The following is a 25,738-nucleotide window of genomic DNA, read 5'->3' as shown; positions in this document are numbered from 1 at the left end:
CTTCATTACAGATATAAAAAAACAAAGGCACAGAAGCTTCAGTTACACAGGAGGTTAGATTAAGTTTAAGTGTGTTATCATGTGTACATTGTATAATGAGACAGTTACTTCCATGTCTCTCACAAACAACTGATAGTATTATATGAGAATCACACATCTCGTAAACTCATGTAGTAGTGAGTACTGAGTCATGTAGACATTCCTCAGACTTCTGAGAAAATAAAGTCATTACTTTTTAAAGGTAACTAAGATATATTGTGTCCTCTTTTTAGTAATTGAATCTCTTTAACACATATTAGATAGATGGATAGACCTTTACAAAGTGTTGTTCATAGTACATTATAAATATATCAAGATATTTAAGAAATAACCAAAATGACACCTTATTGTTTAAGACTGAGTTTCTTAAGTCCAATTCTGGCTCATGAAGAATTGGAATATTTTGTAGTAACATCAGGTGCCAGCCAATAATTAAACCTGGAGTTTGGATTTGGGAGAAAAAACATGCAAACACAACGATATCTTGTAGACTTGTGGCATATAAAACCTGGGCTAGGATTTAAACCCTGGGACTCTGAGGCAATAGTACTTTCCTGTGTACATAACCCAAATTTAACTCTATAATCTTAAACATTATAAAGTAATAAAATGTTTGGTGGAGGATAATAACTATGAAAAGGCTCACACCCAGAATATCTTTATGGTAGATCAACAAGAACAGAAACTCACTCTGAAAGGAACCTCCATCCATGCTTACTCTCACATTCAGACTCCCTTATTCAGATCCTAATGTTTACTCTTTGATGAGAGGAAAATCTACATGATTATATGGAGAATGTGCAAACTCTGCACAAACAGTTACTAAGAACAGAACATAAACTGGTGGCCTCCTGGAGTTGTAAGGCAGCATGCTAATTGCTGTGCCACCACGCCTGTCCATATTGTTTATGCAAAAGTGCCTGTGCTTTCATGTTACTGTATGTTTTTTATAAAACACACTCATTACCTTTGCAACATTAATTTGACATAGATTGTATGAAATACATGTTTACATATACAGTATATATATAACATTATTTTTGAAATGCTATATTTCAAATTATATTTGAAAAGTAAAATCAAATTCATTTAGAATGCCTTAAAAATCTTTAAGAAGCAAGGGAACCAACTTTCAGATATGATAAAATCAACACTAAACGCAACAGTGGACTCAAGTGGTTATTTCAACTACAGGAAAGGATGCTTAAAATATTTCCTTCTAATTTTAACAAGGTGTCATTAAAGTAAGCACACACAATATAGCAGAGAACATTACAGAAAGGATTACTCTTACAAAACTAAAGGATTACTAAGAAAAAAAGAAAAATTACATCAATCACGTAGCCTTTGAACATTGTCAGAAATAAATTATTCACTAGGAATAGAACATAGCATCTCAGAGACATTAAATCAATAAGCAGATTTTTAATGCTAAGATGTCCAGCCTTGATTTGTACATGACTTTTTTCTAAATGAAATCAGAAGCAATGTTTATTTTTATTTACCACTTTTTAATAGTCATTTTGAAATGTAGCTAAAATAGTCATCTATGTGGTGGTCTGTCACTTATGCTTTATACTTTGTGCAGCTAGAATAAGCTCCCTGAAAATCAGACGTACATAAATGGATGAATGAAAGCAATATGAACACCAAACAGGAATCAGCCTATTGAGTTATATTAAGTTGCCCTTGGTATATTATAGCATTTACCTCATAACGCTTTTGCAAAAAAATGTATGACTAAGGGAATAAAGAAAATGCAAAACATAGAAAACAAATCAGCCACTCTTATTATTATTTTTTTTTTATTTAATGTAGCTACACAGATGTGGCTTTGACTTTGGGTTTGACTGCCTCACAGTTGTTATAGTCTTGACCTAACTGTTTACTGTTAGCTTGGTTTTCAACTTTACCACCGTGGTCCCTGATGCACTCCTTGATATTGGTGTAACACTAATCTGGAAGTACTACAGTTGGAGGTCTATGGTTAACAATATTTGATCTGTTTTGCCTTAAAACTTAAATTAAGTTAAATTATGCCATTTCCTTTAAGTGATTTGACTACTTTTCTGCTGAATTAACTAAAAACAATTTCCAAGCCCAGCATCTTTTCAGTTGGAAGTAAAATTGCAAAATATTTCAGTTGTTTCAAAGAGGAGCGTCTTTTGAACCTTTTGTTAAAGATTGAGGGAATTAAGTTCTGGTGTTGAATATTTAGAATTCTGCTCCTTCAGTAAAATAATCCTACCATCTTTGTTGTAACTATGTGTGAAATTTTTAGATAATCAGCAGTTTTATCCATTCTTTTTTGACCATGCTTTGTCCATTGCATTTTTGGAGCCTATACTAGTAGCACTAGGTACAAGTAAGAAATCAACTCTGAAAGGATCACCAGCACTTCACAGACCCACACTTGGATGGTCATTCACACTGCCCCATGTTGCCTACATTTAAAGTTCTCAAACTATACTGCACAAAGTAAGGATGTGTGAAAAAACTACAGGACACTTTTATTAAATTTAAATGAGGAGAACATGCAAACTCATACAGTAACCAAACCAAGAACCATGCCCATGCCCATGTCCCTGCAACTATGTATCAAGTTGTAGAAGTCACTGACATGTTAGCTTGCCACCCACAAATCAATTTATAATTCCTTTATTTCAATTGCACATTTAAAGTAAACCACTGGGGGTGGTTTAAGCTTTCTTGTCTGTTGTTCTCCAGTGAATGAGATGGAACCAACTGAAGACTTCACAACACTAGAAATAATAACACAGAAAAGGCAATGGCTTATTTCAAGTGGTCATGTTATCTTTATAGCAGAGTAATCATTTGCTTCCCTTTGGCTGCATTTTCAAGTGCAGACAACCTTGACTGTCCAACACCTGTAGATGAAGATATGACTTTCATTATAAGAAATCCATTCACCAATTATGGTGTCTCCTTATGCAATTATTTTCTTTTCAGCTCTGTGAGTTTTTAACTGTGATTCTATCTGACAAGCTCCTTTGCTATTAAAGAAAGTATTATAATAGTTGACAGTGCTCGTAAATAACAGTAAAATATACTGCTTCGGCAATTCCAATTTACTTTGTAAAATATTTTAGTAAAAATGAAATGCTTCATCAGTTTGGCACAACAAAGTTGTTTTTAAATAAAAGCCAATATGCTTTTCTATTTACATTCAATAAACAGGTCATTTGTACCGCTGACTTGTATTTTACATTGGTAAACAAAGCCAGCTACATAATCCTTCAAAGTGAGCACATACTTTGGTCTCTTTTGGATAATGCATTACAACTGAGTGATTCAGATTTGCACCTATTTTAAATCAATTTATTTCAAAGGCAAAATGTTCCATTCCATTGTTTTTTTTTTATTTAATGGACAGAAATGCCATTGCTGTGTAGACTTGTATTTAAATAATGTATAATAGTTACAGTATATGTATACAATTCCTACTTTTCCAGTTCTGGTCACTGGAAGTGCAGCATAAAGGCAGAAAGTGACACTGGACAGCAAATCACACAATTTTATATATAAGCCAGTTCAGCGTTTTAATAGATTTCTTTGTATCTTAAAGCTATTTTGTTTTCCTTGTTCTGTTGCCTTTAATTAATTTGTTTATGTAAGGCTCTTTGTAATTCTTCAGTTTGAAACTGAAAGAAATACCATACTTTGGCCTTATTTTGTGATCGTGATTGATTGCAGTATACATGAAAATGTTGGGTTACTGTTTTTGCCCCACTGGCAGAGATCTCTGTACGGAGGGACACAATCTTAAGGTACTGTGGTGTGTAATCCTTTCCAAAATAAACTGTGTAATAGAAAAAGAGTCAGAGGCAGCAAAGGGCTTGGGGATAGATACCCCATACTGTATACTGAAATATCAGGCAGAAAAAAACAAACCACACGTCTTTACAGAATGGAGTTCAAAATGGAACTGGTTAACAAATAGGTTCTCTGATATATATATATTGCACAAGCAGGAAGAGGTGGAGTTTTGGGAGGTCAGAAAAGGAAGTGATTTATGTAAAGGTGGATTTGGATCAGATAGGATATCATTATATGGTGCCGGACGTGATGCTCCTTAACTTCAGGCGGTTTGCAGAGGGGCAAAAGAAGAGAGTATTAGAAGACAGTGCCAACCCCTGGTCCGGCTGAGAAATAATACTATTTCTCTATTTCTGACATGTTCCCCCCACCTTGTGAACCCAAGAAAGAGCATCATTGTTTGCCTAGAGAGAACCTTGGCAGTAAAGGACAGAAAACTTAAAAAGCTGGAGGTCTAAGAACCATCGAGTGACACTTTGTTCACCACCATCTACTGCAAAACAGCATGATCGGTGATAAGGGTGAACTCACTTCTCAGGAGGTAGTACCTCAGTTGTGTTACTGCCCATTTAATCACTAAGGCTTCCCGTTCCACCAAAACATACCTGATTCCCTGTCCAGCAGTTTCTAACTTAGGAACATAATGGGGTGTTTGACACCAAGGAAACGTTGGTTCGACACGGCTCCCAATCCAGTGTCTGAAGCACTGGTCTGGAGAATAAATTGAGAGAGAAAAGTTAGGTGTACGCAATACTGGTGCTGACCTGCCTCTTGGTTTTCAGATTTGGCCATTTCAATATAGTATCTATATTAGAACACTGTGGCTTGACCTTGCCCCCACCCACTTGGTAGCCTAAATATTTTGCTTTGAGTAACCCAAACAAACAATGGATTAATTCAAAGTCTGGCTTCATCCAGAGTCAGGAACACCACCCGAACCTGCTCTATGTGTTTCTTCCACGTGTTGGATAGATGTTGACGTCATCCAAATAGGCGGTACTATAATCATTGTGGAGATATAGCACTTCAGATTCAATTTGTGTGTGAAAAGAGAAGGTGGCTGGCCGGAGTAAGGGTCCAGAGTCCTTTCCTTCCTCATCTTCAGCAAGTTAACGTGGTAAATTTGTTCTGTCAGCCTATGATTTGGCTGTTTAATCAAATGATCGACCAAAACTTTCTGCTCCTTAACTTTGTACGGGTCCTGCCAATGAGCCATTAATTTAGAATATGAGGTAGGAACAAGGACCATGACCCAGTCTAAAGGGTGGAACTCCTTAAGTACCATACCATGATCAGAATACCTGCCCTGTTCTGCTTCCACTTTCTCCATCTTTTACTTTAGAATGTGTTTGATTTTAGCAAAACTAATGCATAATTGCGCAATATACTCTAGAACTTTGATAGAAAGGAGGGTCTCTTCCTCCGATCCTTTTTTTTGGTATGTCCAATAAGCTGCGGGGTTGATGCTCATGCGGTAATTCAAAAGGGGGAAACCCTGAAGAGGTCTGTGGCATTTCCAGATAGGCAAAGAGAACAAGGTGGAGGAGTTGATCCCAGTACCTAACATTCTCGCTGACCAATATATGTAACATCTGCTTGAGAGTTTGATTAAACCTCGCCACTGGACCGTCAGTTTGAGGATGATATACTGTGATCTTTATACATTTAAGTTTGAGTAATTTGGCAACTTCCCTGAATGTCTCTGAGGTAAAAAGCATCTCTTGATCTTTTATGATCTCTTTAGGGGTGCCACCCTGTGCAAAGACCCCATACTATTTTCCAAGCAATGGTTCTTGAAATAGCCATTCTCAATAGGATGAGTTCTGGATACTGGGTAGCATAATCCACAAGGACAAGGATGTACTTGTGTCCTTGGGCCCCTATACATTCGAAGGGAATGCCAATGAAGGGAATAGGAATCTGATTTAACTGACACACTGGGCATGAAGCACAGAAACATCTGACCTCCTCTTGGATTCCAGGCCAATAAAATTGGAGCTTTAATCCTCTCAAGAGTTTTGCCGGTTCCTAAATTGGCACCTATGAGGTAGGTGTGTGCTAGCTCACAGACACGTTTCAGGTAAGTCTGGGGTACTAACAACAGGGAAACCCCCCACCCCCCCCACCCCCGTGCTCAGTTACCCTATATAATAAATCATTATTAATAAAAAAGTGGAATCTAACTTTCATGGGATGTAACATGTGTTGGTCATTCACTGAGATGACTGCATTGTTGGCAAATTTCATTGAATCAGTGTTCCACTGCTCTAATTTAAATGAGGCTGTTTTTTGCCTGAACTGAAAATGTAATGTGGTTAAACAAACCAGACTGACTTCAATGGGAAGAGAGTACAACCGCAATGCTGTCCCAGGCTGTGCTGTAGTAGCTTCCCCTATATCACACTGGGTTGCCACATCAGTTGTTGCTGCCGGTAGTATACATGGTGTGGAGACAGTTTGAGGTGGAATATTTCCATCCATGATCAGGCCCAAAGACTTAACCAGAATTGTTTATGAGATACCACTTTTATTTTCAAACCAGCCTCTACTTAAAATCATGGGAAAGGGCAGATTTTTCAGCACCGTCCCCGTAATGCTCTTAACACTAGAATGCCTGAAGCCTACGAAAAAGTTTTATTGCTGGGCCACCTTAATTCCTTTGCACCTCTTCATCAGCGTCTTTGTTTTGCAAATGTGTCAGTCAGCACAAGCAGCAAGCAGCCTGCTATCTCATTCCTAACTGACGCAGCTGACGTTCTTCCAGCTCAAATCTGTTTATTTGGGTGTGGGGCTCCTGGGACTCTAGTTTTAAGGAGTCTTGATAGCTTATAACACAGGAGGCAGACCAGTACGTCTTGTTTCCCCATGAATACAGGTCAGACTAGTCTTTCCCTTACGCCATTGTCATGGTAACCCGTAACGGCGCACAAGAATAGACATGTTGCTGCCGGTGTCGATAAGTGCGGTCACCCATTAACCACCACCTCTCCGGTCCATGGAAAAGATAAAGGATTAGCAACTGCACAGTACCTCCTATCCTTAGCCCAGCTGCAATTCATCAGTTCATTGAGTTGAGGGCAGTTGGGAATGGTATGCCCTGCCTCCCAGCACTTGAAACAGTATAGGGTGGACGTACACTTCTCCTGAGGCCAGGTCACAAAGTCCATTTTGGAGAGGGGAGGCTCAGGATGGGTGACTCAATCTTGTTGGGTTTGCCGGGAAGACCATTCTGAGCTTTTGTACTGGGCTGCCGCCTTATTCCTCTCTCTCACTAACATATTTTTGAACGTTTGCCTGTGGACCAGATGGGTGAGGAAATCCGGCAGGCAGTTCATTAGTAGATCACAGGGTACCTTTTGTAAGACCTGTTTGGTGTCATTAATATCTGGCCTTATCCAGAGCCCAGCCTTGCCCCAAAGACTGTATACTTGTGGTCAGGTCGGCCCCAATCATGGGTTTGATTATTTTACCATCACATTTCATTCACTGTGGTCAAAATAAAAAGAAAGAGTTTTATTAAAAGACAGCCCAAAAATATTTTCTTATGAGCATTATGGGTTTACTATCCTTGGCACTTATACATCAACCAGATTACAATCACCATCAGACATGTTTTAATACTCTCACGTGCAGTGATATCGTTGGACTACCAAGATGTAACTACTTACACTAATTGGTTATTGGACGAGCAAGTGTATGGTCTTCAGTAGGTCTGCAAAGGGGAAAAAAGGAGAGAGTATTAGAAGGCATGGCATGTTATCACTCTGGATCTGACCTCTACTCCAATTATGTTTCAGCATGATACAGAAAAATTTCTTTTTTTTTTATTTTAAAAAACAGTCCATACAACACCTCTAAACCTTAAAAATCTCCTCAATTCATTAATGTTTTACAATGAATCATAATCAGTTTAGACAGCCATGTCAACCTAAAGCTTATTATTAGACAGTTCCTCATGTATTTATAAAAGTCAAAAGAAAAACAGAACTGAGGCAGGTGCCCAGCAGGCTACTTAAGTTGAGCAATAATGAATTCCTGCCAAGTTCTTAAAAAGCTTTACACCATTATTTATAGGGAAATATTGATTTTTCTATTTTTAAATAATACAACATCATTTTTCCATTGTGTTATACTGGGTAGATTAGTATTCTTCTAGTTAAGCAAGATAAACTGAGACACAAGCTATGTAGGAGATCACAATAGATTTATCATAGCATAATCTTATCCCATCTGTTGTTACTCCAAATAATTCCATTACAGGATTAGCAGTGATTGTAAATCCAAAATTATCTGACAAATAAGGAAATATTTTCCCTCAAAATATCCTGAATGTAAAGCAATCCCAAAACATTTGGCCAGTGTTTGTTGACATAACTCACAATTAGGATCCTACCCCAATAGATTTTAAATAATTTTAATCTTGACAGATGGGGGTGATGTTTAAATTTGAGTTTTAACTACTCTGTGTTTTGCATATATTTAAGAAGAATATATGATATGAATAATTACATTTTATTCGTTGTCTGATTTATTAATTGAGAGCTCCCTTTCTCATCACTAAGTGTACATTGTCAGATGAGTTGATAAAGTCTGAAAATACAGTATTTTCTAATATGTTCCACTTCACGAGTTCAGATGCTTTTAAACATAATGGATTATTGTTGACAAAGTTTCTAACTACACTGTCCATATAGATGTCTCTAACATCTAATACTGTATATGATTATCATATATTTAAGTATCTCTGCCTTAAGATATTTTTCTACATTATTTCTGTATTTTAAGTCAGTAATGCACAAAAGAAATTGGTGATAGTTACTCATGACTAGGCTTAAAGAATTTTTAGATTTCTATTGCCTTCCACACTGTCTTCCTTAGTCTCAAAGTATGGTAATCTGAAACCCAATAATAAAACTGAAAATTAGGTAAAGCCATTTCACTTTCTTCTTTCTTTGAAGAGATTGTTTTGAAAATTCTGTCTTTTGTGTATTACAGATATACAAATCTATTTTTTTTAAATTCTAAGGAGATTTGTTAACATGTATAGGAATGTTCTTAAAAAAGAATTAAGAGCTTTAGAAGAATTTTCATTTTAAAAAGATTCATTTTTCCAGATAAAGAAAGGTGCAGCGATGACCACTTATTTACATCTTGATCACTGCTTTCCATAATATTGCAGAAATTAAATTTGAATAAATATTTAAACTTTCTTGTAACTGTAGCTTCTAGATATCTGAAATATCATCTAATGTTCATGACATACAGAAGGGTCCACTGGATAAAATATTTTTTTCAAAATATTTTTGTTTTCAGTGACACCTCTCCTCAAAATATATACCTTCTCGGGTTATTTTTTGATATGGACCCCCAGAATAATGCCTAAACTTCTTTTGATATCTTTTTTGCCTGTAGCTACACATTACCAACCTTTGGTTTCTCTTTTGACTATGGTCCACTATGGTCTCTTCAGTAATTCCTTCAGACCTCTCCCAGGTATGACTGCCACTGTAGCTGACTGTCAGGACAGTCCTCCCTCATCCCTGATTGATCTAGCTGAGAAAGAAAATTGGTTGCCAGCCCCCCAGATATAGAATAGTTAACTTAAAGCTATTAAATCAAGCTTGATAACATTTAATCTTTAAACATTTTTCAAATAGCAATGTCACAGCATGCTTATATAACAGAAACACTCAAAAAACTGAGAAACACCTTAAGAAACTAAAAACGGCATAGCATTTCTGCTTATACATTTGATTTAAACATGTTCTTATCTCTTATCAGAAAAAACATGAACATCTAAGCAACATCATATATGACAACAGTCATAAAAGTCTAGACTTACAATGATGCATAATAGTTGACATTTTTCACTAAAAACCAACTATTAAAATATTCAGGCAACATCTTTTCTAAATACGTCTTTACAAACAATATACATTTTTCATATATCATAACACACAGTTTTAACATAGAAAATTATCTTTTTTTTAAATTGTTAATTTCACTTCTACTTTCTTCCATTATTTGCTGAATTGTGCAACTGCCAGTCAGCTTCCAACAATAATAACTTCACCATTAGCGATTTGACATCACATCAGTATCCTTGTGGTTCCTTTTCTTCCTAATCTCCAACCATCTTGCACTCTTTTCCATAATACTGAATTTCCTGTGCCTTACTAACTTTAATTGCAGTCAGTGTTCTTGGCCTCCTATAGAATATGTAAAAGAAAATTAGTCCTACATTTTCATAACTATTTAGAACTGATTATATTTACATCAGGTTTGTTTTCTGTTGTTTAAAGAACATTATTGTTATTGTTTTAATGTTGCCATCATCAGTTAATGCTAACCACACTACTCTGTGTGGGAATAAATGACACATCCAATGAGAAATAGTCCTGCATGCAGTTAAATGTGTCCAAACATAAAGAGATGACTTGTGTGAAGGATGGCCGGCCATATATTCCTGCCCACACCTCCAAGCCGTCAGATGGAGACCTCCCAGCAGCATGGAGGTTCCCAGAATTCCAGCAGGACCTCATGGACCTTGTAGTTTTTAATAAAAAGCCCTGCTGGATACCATGGGGACCACCAGGAGTCACTGTAGGGAGGCTTGGGGAGTGCTACGTACCCTATAACCCGGAAGTACGTTCTGGTCACATGAAGGAATCATGGGCTGAAGGATGAGAAACACTTCCGGGTCAGGAACTATATAAGAACACAAGGAGCTGAGCTGGGAGGAAGGGTGGCTAAGTGTCTGGGAGAGGATGATTGTGGATTAATTAAAGTATTGTATGAGTAGTGTGGATTGGTGGGTGCTTGGTGCACATTATTATAATAAAAAATAATAATTATTGGACTTTTACCTGGTGTTTGGCGTGGTACCTGAGGGTTCAAGGGAGCAATAGCGCCCCCTACTGCTACACTTGCAAGAGGTATTCTTGTTTGTGACTTTATTTAATTTTGACTTATAATTTTGGATAGTGTGGCGAGCCCCTTCAACATATTTTCCAGGGGAGCAACCATGGGCTACTCGGTACCTCCCCCAGGATGCTTGGTGGCAGTATCCCTGACTGACGAGGGTGCCTCAGTTTCCCGTAGGGCTTCATGAGAGATGGAGTTCTCCACAGCCCTGTTGGGATTTGGAGTGGCCGCCAGGGGGTGCTGCATGGGTCCCTGAGCCTGCATGGACGACTCTGCAGCCCCACCCGGAAGTGCAGTCAGAAACAGGGGATCAAGCACCTGGAGCACTTCCGGGTGGGCTATAAAAGGGGTCTGCAACCACCACTCAGGGGCCAGAGTCGGTAGGAGAGGACAAAGCTTCAAGGAAGGAGTGGTGGTGTCAGAAGGGCGTGTTTGTGATGTTTGTGCTTAATTTGGGACTGTGTTGTGCCTGTGGGGTTCACAGGGAAGACGTGCCCCACAAGTGAAGAATAATAAACTTTTTGTATTTTTATACATGCCTCTGTGTGAGTCTGTGTCAGGTCGGGCACAAGAAGGAGCATTGTTACAATAGCCATTTGGTCAAATGACATTCTATTTACAAAAAAAATGCTCTGAGTATCAGACCTCTCTGCTACTCTCATAATTAAAACTTGCCCAATTGAACTCTCCAGAAAGAATAATACAAAAACAATGACTGGGGAAAAACAGATGTTGTGATATTACAAGGCAGCTTTCTGTGATGCCTGAAGACAAAGCATGATCTCCAGTCACATACAACTCTATAAAAAACTAATGAAAATAATAAAATACACAAAACACTGCAGAAATGCGTTCAACCTCCTTAAATGTGACATGCTCCTATTTTCTACTGAACCAAGCTACACTATGCAAATGTGTCTCATCTTTATTTATATCCAAGATTTTTTGAGTAGGATCCTCAGCACGGTTTTCTGCTGGATCAAAAGCTGTGTTATTTGAAATTGGAGCATCCAAGGTGTCTCTCTCCATGCAGCATATAATATATCTTAGGCATCCATGTGTGTATGTTTATGTAAGGATCACCAGTGGTTTGGGTTGGAGAGAGGGGCACACTTCCTACAGGATAAAAAGAGGCATGATGACTGGTCACAGAAAATGAACTGCACCTCCAGCATGTGCAAAGAAGGTGCTGTTATATGTGAAAGGATGCAGGAAATGTGTAGGGTGGGGAAAGGCTTATGTGTCCCTATGTGTTCAATGTAAGTACACACACCATAAACAGTTTCTTGCTTCTTTGTTGCTTCTAAAGATATACCTCTGTTTCATCTTTTTCTGCAGAAATCTATTTAACATAACATGTATTGCAATAGTATGACATACAGAATGGTTTCATTTCGGTCAGTTAAACAAAACTCAGTGAAAAAATGACTATAGAGGTAAGGGGCACGTTGCTGAACAACATTTACATTTTTGCAGCTGAGTGAACAAATCAAAATAGAGTTGCCTAAATGTGCAACTGCATAAATATTTTTTTCCTTGTTTTATCATTTCATTAGGGTCAAAATGCCTGGCAGCTATCAGCATATATTTCTCTTGAAACCTCTCTTGTCAAAACCTATTTGTGGTAATGTAACATGAAGCCATTGTAAATTTCCCTGTTGCAGAAACTGAAACATTTGTTGTATTAAACTGTAAAGTAACCCGCAGGCTAGTAATAATGGCTTGAAATCTACATATCTGTAAATTGTTTAATAGTATATACTGTACTTCCTAAAATGAGCTTAGGAGAGAAACAAGCATGCATGACATATAATTAAAACAAGTTGATTTTAAAAATGGGTGACATGGTGGTAAAGTAAAAAGCACAGCTGCCTCAGAGCTGTAGAGAGTCTGGTTCAATGGTAAACCTTTTCATATCCTATAGGGAACTTGCAGATTCCCCTTTAATCCAGGTTGATTTTCATTGGGTATTCTGGTTTCCTTCTACAGTCAAAGTCATTGTGTTGTCTTCCTGGTTATGGTGTGAGAGACAGAGAGGGAGGAGTAAAGCGACCACTTTTATACATTTCTGTCCAAATCATTTGGCCAATAGGGTGTCATGGTACAGAATGACCTCTGATTGAAAACAAATCCCAAACAGCCATACTTCAGACCAAGCTAGGTAATTTCATACAGGGAATGTCTCATCTGCTTAGAATCCACTTTGCCAAAATGGTTTTAGGCACCTCTTCCAACCCGGCAATACATTTCATTCCCTCTTAACGCGCACACGTACCGGTCCCGGGACATAACAGCGGTTCAAAACGTTACAGTAATGTGTGCATGCCCATCTGCCATGCATCTCGACACCCTACCCATCAAATGAAACTTCAAAGTCTCGTCTTTCCGATGATATAAACCATTTTGACACACAACAACCACAGCACTGACACTAAAGCCTTTTTTACAGAGAAGTACATACTTTTAAGAGTTGACTGTGCCTACCTTTGAAGACCCCCTGCAAGTCAAACATCAATATTTCCGAGCAGTATTGATCCCATTGTGTCCGTAAGGCTCCAGCGAATATAATCCAGTAAAACGATTTAGGTCCAAAACACACGATATATTCTCAAAGGGACAAAAACTCCAGAAAACGTTTCATAACTTGAGACCACCTAAGTAATTTTTTTTCACTTATATTGCTCATATTAGACGTAATTTGTTTCTGTCAGCGATAACCATGCTACCGCATGAAACATGGAAGTGTTAGCTTTCGAAAGACACCTAAGTTGGCCAGTTACGACGGGGCTGGGGTTGACTGGCACCTCGTATAGCCAACCAGTGTCACAGAAAGCTTGCAGGGTGACGTATAGCTCTGAACGCTGGTAGAATCTACCAGTTTGATTGGACACTGTGACTGACACTCAAAACTTACAGCCAATGAGCAGCCGAGCATTTTGATATGTAACTTGCTATACTAACTTGTAAAAAAAACGATCGGGCTGCGTGAAGGTGGCATTTGTGCCAGTCTGCAGAGTTGGTGCGTGGTTGTTTATTGTGATTTGCCAAGTTTTTCGCAGTTTAAATATGAATAAAAGTAGAAGTTTAAACGTAAATAAACGCTCGATTAAATAATAGATGCATGTACGCTGTTGCAAAAGTATTCAACCGGCAACCGGGAGGTATAATGGGAGAGAGCGACGTGCCACGCCCTTGTGCTTTCTGCTTGCTAGTGATTGCTGCCATCAAGTGGCACATGGAAAAACGCTGAGCTGTGTTGTAACAGTTTGTAAAAGAAATATATATATAGTTTGTGTGCATTTTATAAAAAAAGTAAAAATAAAAATATAAATATATTTTTGGCCCATAACTTGTATTGACTATTTTACATAGAAATGTGTATTTTTATTGTTTTATTATGGAACATGAATTTCCATAACTAATAGAGTGACACTGTGTGTAGATATAGATTCCTTTAGGTGTAAGCTTTCAGTAGAGCCCTTATTGATATATGTGGGTTGAAGCATTCAAAAGTTATTACACTTTTTCCATATGTTCCAAAATGTGGATAAAAGCCCCTGGGCATGCCCACATAAAAACTGGTGTAAAAAATGTCATTTTTACAGGTATTCTTTTCAAATTTGAAGTTGAGTAGTCCACAAGTTATTCTGTTGGTACATAGTGTGTTTCTGTCCCCACCTACCTACTGCAGCTTTATTTTCCTTTATTTTCATAAAAAACTTAGGCGAGAACAAAAAAAATCGTTTTTTTTGTGAGTTCTAATGTGCATAACTTTTGATCAGTCACACCTACAGTGATTCTGACTACTAAGGGTGAAACTAGAGAATGTTACCTTTACAAAGAGACCAAACATGTGTTTATACTCCAGATAGTTCAATAACAGCAATGATTCTAATTTGGAGAGGTCGAATTACAAGCGATTTAGCAAAAATGACCCCGAATGATAAGGGTAGACACGGGGATTAGTTAGTTAGACATAAAAGCACTGCTGTTCTCATCAAAGAAATAAAACATACTTTGTGAAACACTAATATTACATTTGCTTTATCTGACATACAAATAAAATATTTATCAACTTATATACTCCACCACATAAAGTTTTTTTTTTTCCAAAATATTTGTATTCCATATTTTAGACTGTATGAACAGTGCTGGCTATGAATATGTTTAAAATTAAATTACCACATCTATTATTAGTTATACTGCTATCAATTAATCGAATGTATCAGAAGTACTACTGTGTATAACTAAGTAGTATTCTGCATACAATATTTGTAGTTGTATTTTTTTTTAACCAATGACTAATATTATTGCCTGGAAGTGTGGTGTAATGGTTAAGGCTTTGGACCTAAGACTTCAAACCCTGAAGTTATGGGTTCAAATCCTGCTACTGACACTATGTAACCATTAGCATCTCACTCCACCTGCCTTTGCTCCAATTGGAAAGACAACATAAACATAACCAAATGTATCTACTAAATAATAATATGAGTAAATGGAATTTGAAAATTACACAGTAACCGCAATGGAGAGAAGCTGCCACAATACAACAGGTCCAGTGGAGTTTGAACCCACACAGCACAGAGTCAAGGTCAAATGAATATGGGTGCTTAACTGCAGGATTGCACCATTGTTAAAGAATGTGCCATAGTGAGATTTCTATAGACAGAGGTAGTGAGACATGCCATAATTAACTGAGGGATGTTGGCTGATCAGGGTGGCATGGTGACGCAGTGGTAGCATTGCTGCCTCGCAGTTAGGAGACCTGGGTTTGCTTCCCGGGTCCTCCCTGTGTGGAGTTTGCATGTTCTCCCCGTGTCTGCGTAGGTTTCCTCTGGGTGCTCCGATTTCCTCCCACAGTCCAAAGACATGCAGTTTAGGTGGATTGGCGATACTAAATTGGCCCTAGTGTGTGCTTGGTGTGTGGGTGTGTTTGTGTGTGTCCTGCGGTGGGTTGGCACCCTGCCCAGGATTGGTTCCTGCCTTGTGCCCTGTGTTGGCTGGGATTGGATCCAGCAGACCCCAGTGACCCTGTGTTCAGATTCAGCGGGTTGGAAAATGAATGGATGGATGGATGTTGGCTGATCATAGAAGCAAAAACAGTATGACTAATAAAAAATTATGAATAGGTAGTTTAAAGTGGGAAGAACAAGTGTAATTGGTAAAGTTCGATCTGGTTGACCATCACCATCGCACACACAAGCCCACGGTGACATGGCAAATGCCTTCATCAGAGAAGAGAGATGTATATTGCTGTGGAGTAGTTCATGAGGGAGCCGTTAAGTTGTCAGTTCCAGCTTGTCTTGGATCCTAGGACAACACTGCAATGTCTACTTCTTTCTCACACTCTTTTTGCTTCTAGCAAAGCAACACCTACATTTTTAGTTTTAACTTTTTTTCCAGTCTCGGACAATCAGGAAGTGCATGACCCCTTTATACCCTCTATTCATTGACCTCCAGTTGTCCTGTATAGCAATGCGACTAGCAACCATACACAAATGTAAAATTGGTCATCTATAAGAAACAAAATATTGTCTCAATAAGATGTTAAATATTTTTAACAATTTTAATGATTGCCTTTAGCACTAAATAAATCATAAATGTGAATTTGTCATATTCCATAGACACAAACAATGTAAAATAAATGCTAAATAAGTCCATAAAATATTAAAGGAAAAAACCAGAATGAATATAATTTCTTGAAACAATATGTAATTTGCTTGCTTTTAATTGCCAAGGTAAAAACATCATTAAAATAATACAACCTGCGATGATACCTTTCTAATATGGAACTGTTTTGGTGTTGTGATTCTAAATTGTCACTACTTTTATAGAACAGAAAAAATACCTTAATTTTGTCAAGGGTTGATGCTTAACAATGTTTCTGCTAGCTTTTAAGGGAATGGGCTATATGCACTTGGAGGAGCCAACAGCACTACTATTATTATGAATTGCCTCTGCAATGAATGTGATAACTGTGAGTTCTATTCATTACGGCACTTTTGAAATCCTGCCTTAATGTACTGTATACATTTTTCAGTAGATTTGCTATATGATGTTTAGACAAATGTTGCCCTGACTTCAAGGTAAATAAAAGGTCCTTAACTGATCAAAATTGTGGATCTTTCCTTCTTGGGATGCTATATACTGTACCTTTAATGTCAGATTATCCTCTGGGGCCAGTTTTATTGTTTGGAGTTGCTTCCGTTGAACTAATGCAAGGTGACGAGAGTGATCTTATAGGGGTTCTTTGAAAAGATATTCCTTTGCTTTGGAATTCTTCCTTGCTTGCTTAAATGAATGCCAACCATAATATATTCAAATTTCAACCTTATGGTGAATTTTTCTATGTATTGTAATAGGGGTTTTAGTTGTCCTCTTTTCCTCTTTTTCCGAACTGGTGAAGTTTAATTGTTGTCGCTGTCTGGAATCTACTATCTACCTCCCATTTGTGTGTCACCTGAAACTGACTATTTCCGCTTCAGACAGCTGTCATTTTCCCATTGCTAGCTGAATTCCACTTTTTCTGCGTAGGATCTAAATTGAGCTTCAACCCGTAGATTTTGAATGTTTGGTAAACTGGGAGGTGGCTCCTCATACAATTCAGAACAAGTAATGATGTGCATTGTGGCACTTTCTCCATCTATAAGCACATTGTCTTAGCCTAATAGGTCTTTAGGCATCAAATTTTGATACAATATTCTGTCATCGATTTTACTAGTTTCAGTCCTTTTGCTTCTTTCTCAAGATTGTTTTGGTTTAAATGTGGACAGTGAGTTCATACAAAAAACATTACAATACGATTAGAGTTCTACGCAAAGTACCTCAACATATGGATATGAAAAATGTCACCTGTAAATAAGATATGAAGATACAAATGAAATGCAGTTAGAAAAGTAGAAAGCAAAAATAACTGAAGAGAAATAAAAAGAAACAGGCAATGTTCATGAAAAAAGAAATGCATCTAAATAAGAAGGAAAAGCAAAATCAATGTAGAAGAGTATTGGTGGCACATTTCCTTTTTGCATATAGAACAAAGTGAGTAATGCCCATTTTGCTGGGCTTCATGACATATCAGGCCTGTTAAGGCAGCAGATTTAGAAGACATCCAGCTGTGCCTTCCCCCAATTACATTTCAAACTAAGTAACTGCACTCCAGCTTGTACCTGGATCTGGATATTCCTCAAACTTGAGCTGACATCTTTGCAGAAGCCCCTCGGCAGACTTCTTAAGCTAGAAGGTGCAACATAGACTCAAATGAGAACAAAAATCTATAATTCAAGGAATGACAACTGGGATGGACAATTGAACTCACCTTTGAGGAGACATTGATTTTTGTAACTGGAAATGATTTTAATCCAATCAGGAGAGGTTTGAACTTCTTCTTAAAACCTAGCTATACCTCCACATCAGAAAGGGGGATACATACACGTATCTCTCAGGAGAATTCTGAGGATACTCTAAAGCAGCAGTTCTCAAACGTCTTTAGAATTTCTTGTGTGGCAGTCCCTTTAAAAATTGTTCATTAAAAATTAAAAAATCAATATTATTTCAAGAAAATTGGAGGCGCCAAATACTTTGCACAAGGGTGCCACATACCCACTGCGCTGCACTGCTGCTGTGAATAGAACATTTTTTGACAAACAATTATTTATTCAGAAAATATTATGTACATCTTAGTTATTAAATTTAAGTTAAAATTTTAATGGGATAGCGGCATCTGCTTTGCCTTAACCAGTTCTTCTATGTTTGGCTTTGTTTTGGCCAGTGCAACTCTCATATCAACGAAATAAGGGTGAGGTAGAAACTCTGTCAAGTCTTTAATTTTTTTTTTTTTTGTGTGTTATCATGATGGAGGAGGACATAATTTAATATTTGACATTCTTTATTTGTCGTCGTTTTTTAATGGTAAAATATTTTAAATATTTAACGCCATATTTATCCCATGAGAGAGTATCCCAGAGAGTAACTTCTTCAGAAAAAAAGACTGCTTGGACAGGTATTTTAACCTTGTCTGCCTTTCTCTTCTTATATTGTGGTACAGTATTCATTTTTTGGTTCCATATCACAATAAAATTCAGAAATATGTCGCGTTCAATCTATGTCAATAAATAAGTACAGGTGTTTACTCTCAGTGGGCGATTGTTTTCCTATGAAGTTCCTAAGCTTAAGTATTTTTCCTATTTCTTTTTAGCAACAAAACACTATTTCACAAGAAGAATTTGGATCTTATCTAATTCTGTCCACTGTTAGATGTTGTTCTGCTTCAATGAGACCTTAAAATTATATTCAAATCAAAATCAATGGAACGACCAGATCATCAAGACTCTTTTCTGCGTTGTCGATTTTTTAAACCGCTTCTTAGCAATCACTTTATTTTGAATTGTCTCATTATGAACACTTTTACTTCACTTGTGTTGAGCGGGCAATTTCACCACTTAAAAACATCAAAAATGTAAAATATGTTATTTGTTGGTTATCTGTATCCACCTTTAATGCTCTTATTTGCTTCTAAAATATACAAAAATTGTTCACGAGTGTTTTAATTCTACAAAAGAATCGATCATTTTTGATTATGATCAAAATAATAAGGGCTGGTTTGTGCCGAGCAATAACGGTGGGAAAACAATGCGGTGGCAGCAAATAATGGAACAGTAGATTAGTGGTCGGGTCTAGGTGGTAGGGGTAACGACAGAGCTCAGTCACTTACTTCCCCTCAGATGGTAAAGGTTAATGATTATAAAAAATATAAATAGTATAAATATGCAATCATTTCTCACGGTCCCACCGAAACCCCATTTTGAGAACCGCTGCTCTAAAGGGAGCATTTTGCTCTAACATTCTCTAAAATGACATTATAAAATCTTTCTCTGAAACTAAAATGTGATAAGTCTTTACATCTTGGGCAGCTGAAACTGACATTACCTTTACAGATATGGTATTGTAAAATTATTTCTCTGTCCTAAGATAAAGTAGCAATTTAAATAACAAGTAAAAAGCCCACCTCTCATTGCTATATGCTTGGCTGTCCAGTCTGTGTTCTGTTTTATATGTCAACATATACATGCAGTTATTGAAATTCTAAAATGGTTGAATTGACCGATAAATTGTATTATTCTGCCTCATGAAATGAGTGTGATTGAGTTACCTTGATATACTGTAAGTCTAATGGCTGGAGCAAGCAGGGAAAGGTAAATTAAATAAAGTGAGAACCTCACCTAATTTTTTGATTAATTACTGAGATTGCCACAGACAAAAATTATAATTAAGTTACAATTCACTTTCCTTTCCTACAACATACCGCTGCAAACAGTAGAAAGGTACTTGAAAAAATCACAACTAATGTGTTTCCTTCCAGATACCCCAAACAAATTCACCCAAATATGTTTTGAACATTGTTAGCAGATATCTCCATTCTGTTCTTTACCAACCACAACTATGGCAAAATTAACTTGAAACACAGAAAAGGCACAAATTGAGATTTTCCACAAAAGTATTTTTACCCTATAATATTCAATTGCATATTTAAATGTACCCTTTAGGAAAAGGTACACAAACTACTATTTTATAAAAAATATTGTACAGTATATGAAACCATTTGATTTTTATATCATTATAATTTGTGGAGTTTGATCAATAATTCCATGGTGTTGCAATTTATTATCTTCACTAGTGTAGTAAGTGTATAAATGTAACGTAAATGATTATTAAAGGCAAATCAATCATTCTTGATGCCCAGCTCATGAATTCTATATTCATGAATATTTTTAAAATAATTTCAGGTTTTCCTTTTTTGGACCTAGGAATGGTTATTGAATCCAGATGCAGACAGATGGACAGAAATTGGGTAGCTATATATATGATAACAATGATGCTTCTGCTGTGAATAATTGATGGCTAAGATGCAAGTCACCATTATAGTACTTCCGGCCACTTCAAAAAAAAAATCGTAAATATCCTCTGTGCATTACATATACTATGTAGGGACAAAGTGGGTGTTGCCCATTTTTCTAGGCATTTTATTATACACAAGGCTTTTTAAAACAGTAGATTTAATAGAGCTGCAGAAACACAAGCAGAATTTTACTTAAGAAAGGCAGGTTAGAAATGGGTCTAAAATTTTCAAAAGTAGAGAGGTCAAGATAATTTTTTATTTGAGTAGCGGTTTAACTACAGCAGTCCTAAGACAGTCTGGGAAGACCCCCATATCTAATGACAAATTTACTATTTCTAGAATACTATCAATTAGCATGGCAGATACAGATACAGAAAAATCTTGTTGGTATTGGGTCAAGGATGCAGGTGGAGGGTCTCAGTTTAGAAATTGCTTTATATAAATCAGGTAAATCTATCCAAGTGAAAAAGTTTAATCTATGCTAATAAAAGGCAAAGCCCTCACTGACTAACTGACTCACTCACTCACTCACTGACTCATCACTAATTCTCCAACTTCCCCTGTAGGCAGAAGGCTGAAATTTGGCAGGCTCATTCCTTAAAGCTTACTTACAAAAGTTGGCCAGGTTTCATTTCGAAATTCTATGCGTAATGGTCATAACTGGAACCTATTTTCGTCCATATACTGTAATACACTGCAGCTCGATGGCCGTGGGAGGCGGAGTTGTGTGTTGCATCATCACGCCTCCCACGTAATTGAGCGCCTGCCCATATAAGGTAAATATTCGCGGGTCAAGGACTGTGCTTAGCATATTCGTAAGTAAAAATATCTGAATCACAAACTGATGTTAATTATATTTTGTTCATGAATACTTATTAAATTATTCCAAATAGTCTGTCCACTTCCTTTCATAGCTTTTCCGATGGTTCTGCTGCTTCCAGGCATGTATTTTTGTATTAAAGCATTTAACCAATCACATTTCAGCCATCATTTGTTGCCAGGCAGAGAGGCCTTCACAATCCATTGTGCACGCACTCTAACACAGAATAAATGTCGATTAACCTGTTGCTTCAACCAATCAGATTTTGAGTTGGTGTCAGTAGGCCCCTCTAGCAGGCGTACAGCAACATCACCATATTCAGACCCATTGACTGGATAGAAGCCGATATGAGGAACTCTACGAGGCCATTGAATGCACCGCAAGCACTCTGAGTGTCCTCACGCGCACTACGGCCAACTCCATGGCAGGATTCTGGACAATATTATTTGCCAGACACAGACCAGATTTCAAGACCACAAAAACCTGATGTTTGTCATGCTCCTCGAGCCCCAGAAGTTTCGGGAATACAAGAAAAATTTCACGCATGCAGCCTTCTCCAGTTTAACACAAGAGCCACGGAGGGTTTTTGATCTGTCTCAGCTAAAAACAGAACTGACTGTAATGTATGCCATGGATGATTTTGCAGGAAAATCTCCCACTGATCTCCTTGACTTCCTTCATCAGAAAAATCTGAATGAGAGCATGGGGCGGCTGTTCACATTGGTATATTTGGCGGTGACCATTCCCGTGTACAATGCTTCTGTCGAGCGGACATTTTCAGCCCTAAAGTGAATTAAAACTTATCCCAGAAATACGACAGGGCAGGTTCGACTTTTAGCATTAGCTTCGATGCATGGATAATCCGTATGACAGAAAAATTGAACTATTTTTGAGGAAAGAGAGGAGGATGGATTTTGTTTACAAATAATCCGAATTTTTGGTGAGTAAAATGTTGTTTCCTAAATAATATTGCAAGTTTATGAGTTATTATTGATGTTTTTTATGTGTGTTGCGGCTGTGGCTGCAGTAGAAAGGAACTTGCTCACCCCTGGTTTGTATATTCAATAAAGGCATTTATTGTGGCTACAGGAGTTATCTTATATATATATTGTGACTTGCCCGGACACCACCAGTTGGAAACCACATCTTTATAAAAGTCACACGTTTATTTATTCACAAATAAACACAGTCCCAAACACGACACAAAGCGCACAACAATAATCACCCATAATGAACTCAATCCTTAGCCGCCAATCTCCTCCTGGGAGCTTCGTCCTGCTCCCACTCCTGACTCTAGCTCCCAGATTGCTGGGAGGCGGCGCCTTTTATTCCCGCCCGGATGCGCTCCAGGTGGCTGATGACAAACTTCCGGCAGCACTTCCTGGTGTGGCGGAAGTGATGCTCTTTGCACCGGAAGCACTCCAGGCGTCCCTGGCAGGTTCCTCCGCCATCTTGCAGAGTGTGGCGGAAGTAACTGTCTCCAGGTTCCTCGAAGCTTAGGTCGCCCCCTGGCGGTGGCCACGGGTCCAAACAGTCCAGAACCCTTTTTCTCCTTTCCTGTGGTCCTCTCCTGCTCCAGGGCGGTTGCCCCCTTGTGGCCCGGAAGCTATTCTTATGACCTTCCGGTCCATTTAGACGTCCCTGCCGGGTCAGAACCCCAGCCGTCTGTGACAGTATATATATATATACATATACAGTGGTGTGAAAAACTATTTGCCCCCTTCCTGATTTCTTATTCTTTTGCATGTTTGTCACACAAAATGTTTCTGATCATCAGACACATTTAACCATTAATCAAATATAACACAAGTAAACACAAAATGCAGTTTTTAAATGATGGTTTTTATTATTTAGGGAGAAAAAAAAATCCAAACCTACATGGCCCTGTGTGAAAAAGTAATTGCCCCCTGAACCTAATAACTGGTTGGGCCACCCTTAGCAGCAATAACTGCAATCAAGCGTTTGCGATAACTTGCAATGAGTCTTTTACAGCGCTCTGGAGGAATTTTGGCCCACTCATCTTTGCAGAATTGTTGTAATTCAGCTTTATTTGAGGGTTTTCTAGCATGAACCGCCTTTTTAAGGTCATGCCATAGCATCTCAATTGGATTCAGGTCAGGACTTTGACTAGGCCACTCCAAAGTCTTCATTTTGTTTTTCTTCAGCTATTCAGAGGTGGATTTGCTGGTGTGTTTTGGGTCATTGCCCTGTTGCAGCACCCAAGATGGCTTCAGCTTGAGTTGACGAACAGATGGCCGGACATTCTCCTTCAGGATTTTTTGGTAGACAGTAGAATTCATGGTTCCATCTATCACAGCAAGCTTTCCAGGTCCTGAAGCAGCAAAACAACTCCAGACCATCACACTACCACCACCATATTTTACTGTTGGTATGATGTTTTTTTTCTGAAATGCTGTGTTCCTTTGACGCCAGATGTAACGGGACATTTGCCTTCCAAAAAGTTCAACTTTTGTCTCATCAGTCCACAAGGTATTTTCCCAAAAGTCTTGGCAATCATTGAGATGTTTCTTAGCAAAATTGAGACGAGCCCTAATGTTCTTTTTGCTTAACAGTGTTTTGCGTCTTGGAAATCTGCCATGCAGGCCGTTTTTGCCCAGTCTCTTTCATATGGTGGAGTCATGAACACTGACCTTAATTGAGGCAAGTCAGGCCTGCAGTTCTTTAGACGTTGTCCTGGGGTCTTTTGTGACCTCTCGGCGAGTCGCTCTGCGCTCTTGGGGTAATTTTGGTCGGCCGCCACTCCTGGGAAGGTTCACCACTGTTCCATGTTTTTGCCATTTGTGGATAATGGCTCTCACTGTGGTTCGCTGGAGTCCCAAAGCTTTAGAAATGGCTTTATAACCTTTACCAGACTGATAGATCTCAATTACTTCTGTTCTCATTTGTTCCTGAATTTCTTTGGATCTTGGCATGATGTCTAGCTTTTGAGGTGCTTTTGGTCTACTTCTCTGTGTCAGGCAGCTCCTATTGAAGTGATTTCTTAATGGAAACAGGTGTGGCAGTAATCAGGCCTGGGGGTGGCTACGAAATTGAACTCAGGTGTGATACACCACAGTTAGGTGATTTTTAACAAGGGGCAATTACTTTTTCACACAGGGCCATGTAGGTTTGGATTTTTTCTCCCTAAATAATAAAAACATCATTTAAAAACTGCATTTTGTGTTTACTTGTGTTATATTTGACTAATGGTTAAATGTGTTTGATGATCAGAAACATTTTGTGTGACAAACATGCAAAAGAATAAGAAATCAGGAAGGGGGCAAATAGTTTTTCACACCACTGTATATATATATATATATATATATATATATATATTTATACGCTGATCTACATACTGTCAACTAAACGAACCACACGCTGTGGCGCAACACAAGAGGCTTCCACTCTAGCGCTGATGTCTGAGCTTCGATTCCCGAGAGGGGGTGGAGTGAGTGTGTACGCCTGATGAGTCCAGAATTAGTGCGAAACACGTGCCGCGTACTCTTTGCATTATTTGACAGTAACACTATTTCAATATATATATATAGATACATATATCAGCGCTTCCCGATTCATTTTACACTCGCACCCCCTGTGACAGACGATCCTGATTTCGAACCCCCTTGTTGTGAGAAGAAGTATGAAAAAATATGAAGTTAATGCAGAAAAACAGATCACCAATTGAAGCTTTATTAATAATGGATTCTTTATTCGCCATCAATAATTGTTTTGATAAAGCCATACTCAGTGTGATCCTCCTTCCATTTTCTAATTTTTTTGCGACTAGCCATGATTAAATGAACGGTAAAAAAGTAAGAGCGTAGCAACGGTGACTTATTGAGGCAGACAGGCGAGAGCATAATAGCACGCGGGCTTGATGTAGTGCAAGTCAAGTTGATCTAAAATGCGTGATCAGATTCGAAAAAATATATTGTGGCGTGTCTTGCCATTGCACGGGCTATAGGGAAGGGAAGCAGTGTTGTGGTAGAGTTTTGGGGGAACCCTGTTTGTAAGGGCTTGGGGCAACTCCCTAGAGAGAGATGAGTGACAGGGATCCGGGTTAATTAACGGGGCGTGATAAAAAGAGGAGGTGGTGGTCGGAAGTTTGAGTTGGAGGTGCTGGAGAAAGAGAGGAGAACAGCATCAGGTGAAAAGAAGGGAAGTAAATGTTTTTGAAGAGAGGTAGATAGGACGAAGGTGATTAGTCTTTATTGTTTTGGAGG

Source organism: Polypterus senegalus, chromosome 4, assembly GCF_016835505.1.
Source record: "Polypterus senegalus isolate Bchr_013 chromosome 4, ASM1683550v1, whole genome shotgun sequence".
Classification (NCBI taxonomy): domain Eukaryota; kingdom Metazoa; phylum Chordata; class Cladistia; order Polypteriformes; family Polypteridae; genus Polypterus; species Polypterus senegalus.
Note: the sequence above shows the minus strand (reverse complement) of the source record.